This window comes from Balaenoptera musculus, chromosome 10, assembly GCF_009873245.2.
Source record: "Balaenoptera musculus isolate JJ_BM4_2016_0621 chromosome 10, mBalMus1.pri.v3, whole genome shotgun sequence".
In the NCBI taxonomy this organism is placed as follows: domain Eukaryota; kingdom Metazoa; phylum Chordata; class Mammalia; order Artiodactyla; family Balaenopteridae; genus Balaenoptera; species Balaenoptera musculus.
Window position 1 is genome coordinate 85,598,199 of NC_045794.1, and position 9,438 is coordinate 85,607,636.

At 40.1% G+C, this 9,438-nt stretch overlaps 1 non-coding gene across 1 annotated transcript; it reads right to left on the reverse strand.

Annotated features, from left to right (window-relative positions):
• Window positions 1–7,244: 7,244 nt before the first annotated feature.
• LOC118902969 lies at window positions 7,245–7,408 on the reverse strand. The gene has a single exon (XR_005021679.1). It is a non-coding gene; the product is annotated as a U1 spliceosomal RNA (small nuclear RNA).
• Between the last annotated feature and the right edge of the window lie 2,030 nt (window positions 7,409–9,438).

Sequence of the window (9,438 nt, forward strand, 5' to 3'; positions counted from 1 at the left end):
TGATACCTCATTGTGGTTTTGATTTGCATTTCTCTAATGATTAGTGATGTTGAGCATCCTTTCATGTGTTTGCTGGCAATCTGTATATCTTCTTTGGAGAAATGTTTATTTAGGTCTTCTGTACATTTTTGCATTGGGTTGTTTGTTTTTTTGATATTGAGCTGCATGAGCTGCTTGTATACTTTGGAGATTAATCCTTTGTCAGTTGCTGCATTTGCAAATATTTTCTCCCATTCTGAGGGTTGTCTTTTCGTCTTGTTTATGGTTTCCTTTGCTGTCATGCTCTCTTTTTTTCCAGTCTATTGACTGAATGAAGATGATAGCAAAGTTTTAAGGGATAGTGGATCTGTGAGATTAAAATAATCTAAAGAACCTGGGTCCCCAAATGATCACCACAGCAGAGAGCCAACCACAAACTAGGGACATTGACCCCAGACTGGTATATAAATGAGAAATAAAACTCTATAGTGTTTGAATCATTTATTTTTAGATGTATTTGTCACAGCCATGTAGCTTATTACCTTACCACTAATTGAAGTGGTGTAATGTCATAAGCAAAGTCTAAAATATATGGTAATGGCTTAGTATTTGGTTGTCAGGTGGTGAGAAAACAGAGCTGCCTGAGACCAGAAATCCCTGGTGCTAAAAAAAAAAATGCTTGATAAAACTATTGCCTGCAGCAATTGGAAGGCAGAATAAATACCTTTGGAGCTTGTATCTCTAGATGAAGAATTTGGAAGAGCTGGATATTAGTGTGTGTAGGTTGATCCTGGGTATAATTGCAAAGAAAAGAAAGGGAACAGAGAGAGGGTCCAGAAATAGGGAATCTCATAGCGAAGAGTTATTTACTTCTGGACCCCAAATGGCACGAAATAACAGAAAGACGTTAAATAACAAAAAGCCCCAGAGATTTCTCAATTAACTAGAAGGACTTGGTTTTGTAGCAGAATTCAGACTGTGTTGCCTTCTTAATCATGGCTATTGCTTGAGATAATCTCCAGTGAGCCAACACTAAATTGAGAGGAAGAAAGAGGTAGAAGGTGAGAAAATGAATAAGTAAAGCAGGATTTAAAAACTCCTTTAGGGAAGAACTTTGGATTTGGTTATTGGCCCTTAGAACTGGCTAAAATCAAATAGATCCTAAAAGGCATATTTAGGATCCAATCAAGGAACTTCCTCCACTACCAGGTCAAGGATTTTGTCACTCCTAAAGACTAGAGGCTGCTAGTTTACCATTCTTCTCTGTCTTGAATGGAGGACATTTGTTGCAAGTTGCCTGTCCTTGTTTCACTGTTGTATACTGAGTATATTGTATGTGTGTGTATGATGTATATTGAGTGTATTGTATGTGTGTATATGAGTCGGGGGGAGATGTATGGGGTCAGATAACTTATGTCTTGTTTTAACTTGCTGCATCACAGGGAGCCACATCAGGTCCAGATCTGATGAAGAGGACTGCATATGACCCAGGAGATGGGATTTTGAGCTGGATGTGGCAGGTGGATGAGGCTTTGTGTTGCCCTGTGGAGGGGCATGCATGTGTTTTATATTTGGAAGACCTATGATGATTGTTGTGTAAAGTTGTTACATTTACTTGCCAAGCATCTTTTTTTGATTTTACTGCAGGAATAAATATCTCCTGCTGATGTAATGATTAATCAGTTGGTCCTGTATTTCCCCCTGCAGAGGTGTACTCATGACCCGGACTGCCCATCAGAATATGTCATCATCCTAGACCCAATGGCTGATTCACGGTCAAGCACCTTCCCCAAACAAGGCCAATCATGTCCTTAATTAGGGATTTATATGAATACAGAGAGAGAGGTTTTCTTCTTTTGTGATATCCAGTGTTAAGAAAAATGTACCATGGAGTTGGGGAGAGCCATCTTTACTGTCAAATAAAATGGGCCTACAAAGAACAAAGCCCAAACAGTGGCAGACAGAGGTGATAGATGCAGTGAGAGAGACAGAGTCCTAATGCTGTTATCTGGACACAGTCATGTCTGAAATTAGAGTCACCCTTTGGACTTCCCAGTTTGGGTAACAAATAGATTCCCTCTTTGCCTTGACTAGTTCAGATGGGGTTTCATGACTAGCAATAGGGCACATCTTGAACTGACTTAGTGTTGGAGTTGGAACTAGAAATCTGGTCTTCTGATCCCAATTCAGGGGTCTTTTCTTCATCCCGTGATAGTTTATGAAATAGTTGTCACTTAAAAATAATAAAATACAAATTATGAAATGTGGTGGCAAAGACACTAGGCAGGCATCAGACCAATATTTGCAGAGAAATGAGAACAGCTCTCTTCTAGACAGGTGGAATTGTATGACCCTGGGAAGTTAATGGAAACTTTAACTACAGGGATGGTACTAGGGTTCTATGGTACTAGGGTAACTGGGTACTAAGGTACTAGCTTCTTGCTGAACCTCATGGATAAGTTTGGTTAAAATCTTATGAAGATGTTTGTAGGTTAGCTAAGAAGCATGAAGTCAGTCAGGCAGGGCAGTGGGAGGACCCTGTCCTGAGACTGATATAGTTGCCAGAGTTTCGATTCTATACCCAAGCTGCCCAAGTTCAATGGCAACTCCTCCATTTGCCAGATATTTGAATTTGGGGAAATCAATTAATCTTTCTAAGACTCAGTTTCCTCATACATAATATAGTACATTCCTCACTGGGTTGTAGTAAAGATTAAAAAGATATACTCCATGTAAAGCACTTAGCTCAGTTTTTTGCACATAGTAAGAACTCAGTTTGTATTTATTTTTATTAGTAGTAGGATCATTTTTGCTATTGGCTAGAGCACACAATTGGATATGCCAATTGGGGTTCCAAGAACCTCAGCAGAGAGAAAGACAGAGCTACTGAAGCCCAAGGTGGATGAGAGAGGCCAGGGATGTCAGTCTGTGCAGGTCTGTGAAGGGAGAGACAGGATGAAGGGGGATTGGAGCAAAGACGGCCTGTGAGAGGAGCCCTGATTAGGCAGGAACCTGGCTGGGAGCAGCGTGGGGAGAGTGTGGCCTCAGCAAGAGCACTGCTGCACAGCACCCAGGGTGCAGATGAGGTCACCAACCAGCCCCTCTCCTCGGCAGGTTATCTCTTTTTTTTTTTTTTTAACTTTATTGGAGTATAATTGCTTTACAATGGTATGTTAGTTTCTGCTTTATAACAAAGTGAATCAGCTATACATATACATATGTCCCCATATCTCTTCCCTCTTGCGTCTCCCTCCCACGCTCCCTATCTCACCCCTCTAGGTGGTCACAAAGCACCGAGCTGATCTCCCTGTGCTATGTGGCTGCTTCCCACTAGCTATCTATTTTACGTTTGGTAGTGTATATATGTCCATGCCACTCTCTCACTTTGTCCCACCTTAGCCTTCTCCCTCCCCGTGTCCTCAAGTCCATTCTCTAGTAGGTCTGTGTCTTTATTCCCGTCTTGCCACTAGGTTCTTCATGACTTTTTTTTTTTTTTCCTTAGATTCCACATATATGTGTTAGCATACGGTATCTGTTTTTCTCTTTCTGACTTACTTCACTCTGTATGACAGACTCTAGGTCCATCCACCTCACAACAAATAACTCAATTTCGTTTCTTTTTATGGCTGAGTAATATTCCATTGTATATATGTGCCACATCTTCTTTATCCATTCATCTGTTGATGGACACTTAGGTTGCTTCCATGTCCTGGCTATTGTAAATAGAGCTGATACTATACATAGAGAATCCTAAAGATGCTACCAGAAAACTACTAGAGCTAATCAATGAATTTGATAAAGTAGCAGGATACAAAATTAATGCACAGAAATCTCTGGCATTCCTATACACTAATGATGAAAGATCTGAAAGAGAAATTAAGGAAACACTCCCATTTACCATTGCAACAAAAAGAATAAAATACCTAGGAATAAACCTACCTAAGGAGACAAAAGACCTGTATGCAGAAAATTATAAGACACTGATGAAAGAAATTAAAGATGATACAAATAGATGGAGAGATATACCATGTTCTTGGATTGGAAGAATCACCATTGTGAAAATGACTCTACTACCCAAAGCAATCTACAGATTTAATGCAATCCCTATCAAACTACCACTGGCAGGTTATCTCTTGAAGGGAGATCTGAGCAAGGCACTCCTGTGGCTGCCTGCCATGCCTGGAAGCATTTTCCTGTGAGGGCTCCCTCCCTCTCAGTATCTCCAAGACACTTTAGCAACCAAGGCAAACAGGCAGCAACAGGGGTAGAGCCAGCCCTATTTCTTATCTTTCTGACCATTTCTTACCATCTCCCTAGCTGAAGCCAATATAAATCATCTTTATGCCCTTTTAATTTAATAATTTCATAATTATTGTTGTTGTTATCTGCCTCCTAATTGATTTTTCTGCCTCCGTCTTGGACCCTTGTTAGTCTATTCTCAGTAAAGATCTAGAGCTATCCTTTTGATATAAGTCAGATGATGATGTCCTTTAATCAAAACCCTGAAATAGCTTCCATTTCACTTGGAAAAGTCCTCAAGCTGGCCTGAGCCTGGCTCTGTCTGACCTCTCATTACCCTAGGCCCTCCTCCCTTACTCCTTCGCCCCCTGCCCACCCAGTTACGGCCACCTTCGCTTCTGCGCTATTCCTTGACCAAGCCAGGCAAACACTGAGGCCGGACTACTTGCTTCTCCCTCCACCTGAAATGCAGCTTCACTCTCTCACCTCCCTCAGGACTTTGCTGAACTGCCACCTTTCAGTGAAGCCTCCCCAGGTGACCCGACCTAAACTTGCAACTTCTCAGTCTCCAGAAAATCTTTTCTAGCTTTATTTTTCTCCATAGCACTTACCACCATCAAACTTTTTACTTATTTTGCCTAATGTCTATTTTTCCTACTTGAATAGGTAAGCTCTATAGGGACAGGGATTTGGGTCTATTTTGTCCACTGCTGTGATTTTTGTTGAACGAATGAATAAATTCTGTGAAGAGCAGCAGAAGGGATGGATGTAAAAACCTGGGTCTCTCCTGGTGAAAGGAAAAAGCACAGGGTTTGGAGTCACTGAGGCTCATTTGGGTCTAGCTCCAACACTTAACTGATTGTCAGACTTTGGAAAAGTCACTTAACCTTTGTGCACCCCAGGTTCCACATCTGCGGGATATATCTAGCTAATTGTGAAAGCCAATGACTGTAAGACGACAGACAACACAGTTACCTTTCTTATTATTTCTACGGCCTGAAAGACAGTGGCATGTGGTGGTCCTCACACTAAGGCGTGGAAGTCATTTAGGATTCCTCCAGTGACATGTGACACTTTGGATTGGTTATCGTTAATCAGAGGCTGGGTCCTCATCCTAGCCCTATACTCATTCACTCTGCCCCTAAGCAAGGATCTGGGCCTTAGTTTCTTCATTTGTAAAAGGAGATGGTGATATCCACCACACCTAGCTTGGAGTTTGGAGGGATGGGGATACAACGAAATAGTTTGTGAAATCCCTTTGAAAACAGGAAACGTCTACACAAACACAGATGGTTCATGGTGGTTGGTGAGAAGGCCTCATGTCTGATCTAGAGTCCCCAGCTGGAGTGACAGAGGACCCGAGAAGAGGAATCTTCACTGCCAAAGTTTCCTCACCCTCATCTCTGTCAACCCAGCACCACCTCCAACTCAACCATATGGTAGGCTCTCCTTTGTTGTTTGCTGGTTGTTTGAGAAGCACAGACTACATCTATCCTTTGAATTTTCTTTTTTTCAATCTTTAGAAAATCTGTCAGACCGAGCCCTTGTATTCATGGCTGGGCTACCCTCTGATAATTTTTAAGTGGATACATTATGAAGGAGTAATCAGGATCAAGGAAAATCTTGCTTGAACTAACGCTATCTTGAGTTAGGTTTTCACGTTAGTCCGTGAATTCACACACAGTTATAAAAAAGAATGTACTCTTCCATTCCTTTATTTACAAGCTATACCGTTTTATGGCTCTGATTAACTTTTGGATGCTTTTACCTTTGTTTGTAAAAGAGGCTATCCCTCTCACCATCACAGCTTGCTGTCCCAAATGGACATAAACAGGGCACTGTCATGTGTACATGAAAAAAAGATGACCTACATAGACGATGTTACAGTAGGGTATTAAAAGTACAATTTCAGCCATTTCTCCCAATTAAGGCGAACTCATCTGTGATTTCAGCTTCCCATTTGAAATAAAAGTCTGGCGGTAATTGGAGCACAGAGCTATTCACCACTGTACTTCAATCTGGAAATAATTGTCTTTGTTCAATTAGGAATCTGCATTTTCATGCCAATCTTCACAGATTATTTTGAATGGAGAATGCACTCTGATTAAGAGCTATCCCTCTTGGAAGGAAAAAAAAGCAGGTCCTCATCCTCTTGTTGGATTTAACATTTTTTCTCCTAGCAGACTGAGAAGGATATCATACAATGATTTTCTAGACTTATTTAATATGATAAAAATCTCCTACGGAATTCATATATAGTTTTTTTTTTAATTTCAAGACCTCCTTGAGATGATTCTCTAGAGTTGGGCTTGACAAGGTATCAATTTGTCTGAGTTCTTCAGTTAATTTGTCATATTATAATGACCAGGTTTTCCACAGAGCAATATCTGACCACCATTTATTTTTGCCATTTATAGAACCACTTACTCTCTTAGGTGCTTCTTAAATACAGAATCATATATAACTCATAAAAAAAACCTTGAAAATTAAGGATTGTTATTCCCATTTAATAGATGAGGACAATAAAGGTCAGAGAGTTTATGTGATTTTTTTTCCCAAGGTCACTCAGTGACTTATTGGTAAAACCAAGAGTCAGCTGCAGGTCTGGCTGGCTTTAAAATCTCTAGCACTTTTTTCTGATTAATTTAATACAGCCAAAGGAAAATAGTAAGAAGCATTCCTGTTAAAATGATAAGATTCTAATAGATAGAACTATGAAAATGCCAACACAGCATATGTCTTTGCTATAAATCATCCTGCCCCAATAATTTTGAAAGCACCTATATCTAGCAGTTCTGGATGAAAATAAAAGGTCCACAATTATGAAAACATATTAACACAATGACAACTTTCTTAAACACCGTGAGTTACTATCCATATCATTACATAATTTAATCCTTTCTCCAAGATGGATTCCTTTAGAAACTAGAACATGCCTTCTCCATTTTGGGATCCCTTCAACCAAACACAGTTATTAAGTGAGAAAATGAATGAATCACTCTCTCTCTCTCTTTTTTTTTTCTTTACAGGGGAAAGCGCGAACGCAGTCCCGCACTACCACAAATTATGCAGTCGAGTTTACCACGTTTGGGGATATTGCAGGGTTCAGCACATCCGGAGTGCAATGAATAAGTCTCGCCCTGGGAAAACCACCTTCGTGATCACGGTATTTCCCCTGCCAGGTAAGTATTGAATCACTCTCTTGATAACCCCAGGAGGTAGGCAGGATATATGGGATACATATATTACAGATATATTTTGTGTGTGTGTTTAACATATACATACAAGTCAAAAAACCCCATAAGTATAAGAAGTAGAACTCTGGCCAAACCTTTCATTATCCCCTTTAGAAACATTATGCAGGTATTGTAAATCTCCACCTTTGAAGCAAAGTAATTCCTTCTCTTTAGTAATACTCTGGTAAACATACCCATGAGTGTTTCCCATTCTTCTCTGTCTTTGACCATGCCGTTTCATAACGACAAGAAGAAGAAAAGACTTATTTAAGCACCTGGATGGAAAGCGATAGCTAATCCAATTTTTCTTTTTGAAAATATAGAGTTAGTATTTGTGAGAGTTTGGGTCAAATGGGACTGGTGAGCACAGGGGGCGATCACTTCTACATTTCACGCTGACTTTGGTTCTGGCTGTGGAGTGTCTGGGGCTGTGGGTTGGTGGGAGGAATGTAGCATGTTCTGTTTTTATCAGTCTGCTCCATAGGCTATGGCAGGTGTGGAGATTACTTTCCAATAATTCCTGGAAGCAATATTCCCCCACCTTCACAGGAACTTGCCATCTGGCTCTGAGGGCCAGAGATAATTCTGCTTCTAAATGAGCTCAGCTTCAGGTCCTCCTGAGCAAAAACTGATAAATGAGTGAGATTACACTGTTTTATGGCAGTGTCAATAACACGCCAGCATTTGGTCACTCAGGTGCCTTCAGAAAAGAAAGTAAAGCTTTTATTGAATTAACCTATCTCAAATTCAAGTGCATTATTTAAGGGCTTTGGGGAAGGAGTTGCCAAGCTTTATGAAGGCTACATAGAAAAACTAAAAATACATGTGCATAGTATGTAGATCTTTTGTATGCAAACTTTGGTCTCATAAAGTAAAATGCCAGAGTCAATTTTGGCCTTGTATACTCTAAAATGAATAATTTTACCCATGAAAATTTTCTTCCCGGGAAAAACGGTGGCTAAAGCCGAAAATTTACTAAGCTGCCTGGATAATAAGCTTTGTGACTTGAGAAAACGTAGGTGTAACCATCAAGCAAAGAGAAGATACAAAGCTGTGACATGAACAATTTAGACCAGAAGACAAAACTTTGAGAAAAAGAGATCCTTTTCCTCCTGCTCTAATTATCTTAACCAGTTGTCAAAATTGGTAAAATTGATCAGATAATACCTTAAGTCTCCATTTGGTTTTGACCATGTGGGCATAACTATCTTGGGATGGTCGTTTTGTATAAATAGCATCAAGGTGAAGATAATTACAATTTGATGAGAAGAGAATGAGGTACTTGGAATGCAAAGTATTCAGCATGGCCCGATTTCCCAGGGCCCCCTGAGATTATGTGTAGCAATGACAAGATGACATAATTAAATTAAGTGGCATGGCAATAAGTAAGAAAGTAAGCCCACAGACTCTGTCTCTTGGGAGAATGTCAGCTCAAACAGTTTTTTAAGATGTCTTATTAAAAAGAGGGTGAATAAACTGGAGTTATCTCAGCTTGGGGAAATAAAACATAGTTTTCTTGGGAAAACAGAATTTTCTTCTCTGGAGGAAGCACTGGGAGAAGAAAACCTCTTTGAGAGAGCAAAGAGTACCTATCTCTGAAATTTAAAAAAATGCAAAAAAAAAAAAATGCAGAATTTGATAGGTGGAAAGTGAGGGAGCAATGGTCAACATGTTTTGGGAGTGCTTTTCCCTATAGAAGTCTCTTTTCTATCACTGTCTTCCCTGACAGGCAAAACTAAGTGACCATGCTTGTACCGTGTCATACCCCCTGATTGGACCAGGATGGATACTTGCATTGGTGTCAGGAAGTCTATTGGGTGGCCTACAGCTAATCAAATTCTCACTCTTGAGAGAACTAACATCACACCAAGCTGGAGCAGAGTCAGTTCTGATCAAAACTAGATGCAAACCAAACTGAAGGAGGAGTAGAAGTGATGAGTGAAGTGGAAATGAGAGGAAGCGACTCCATAGAGAAATGAATGGG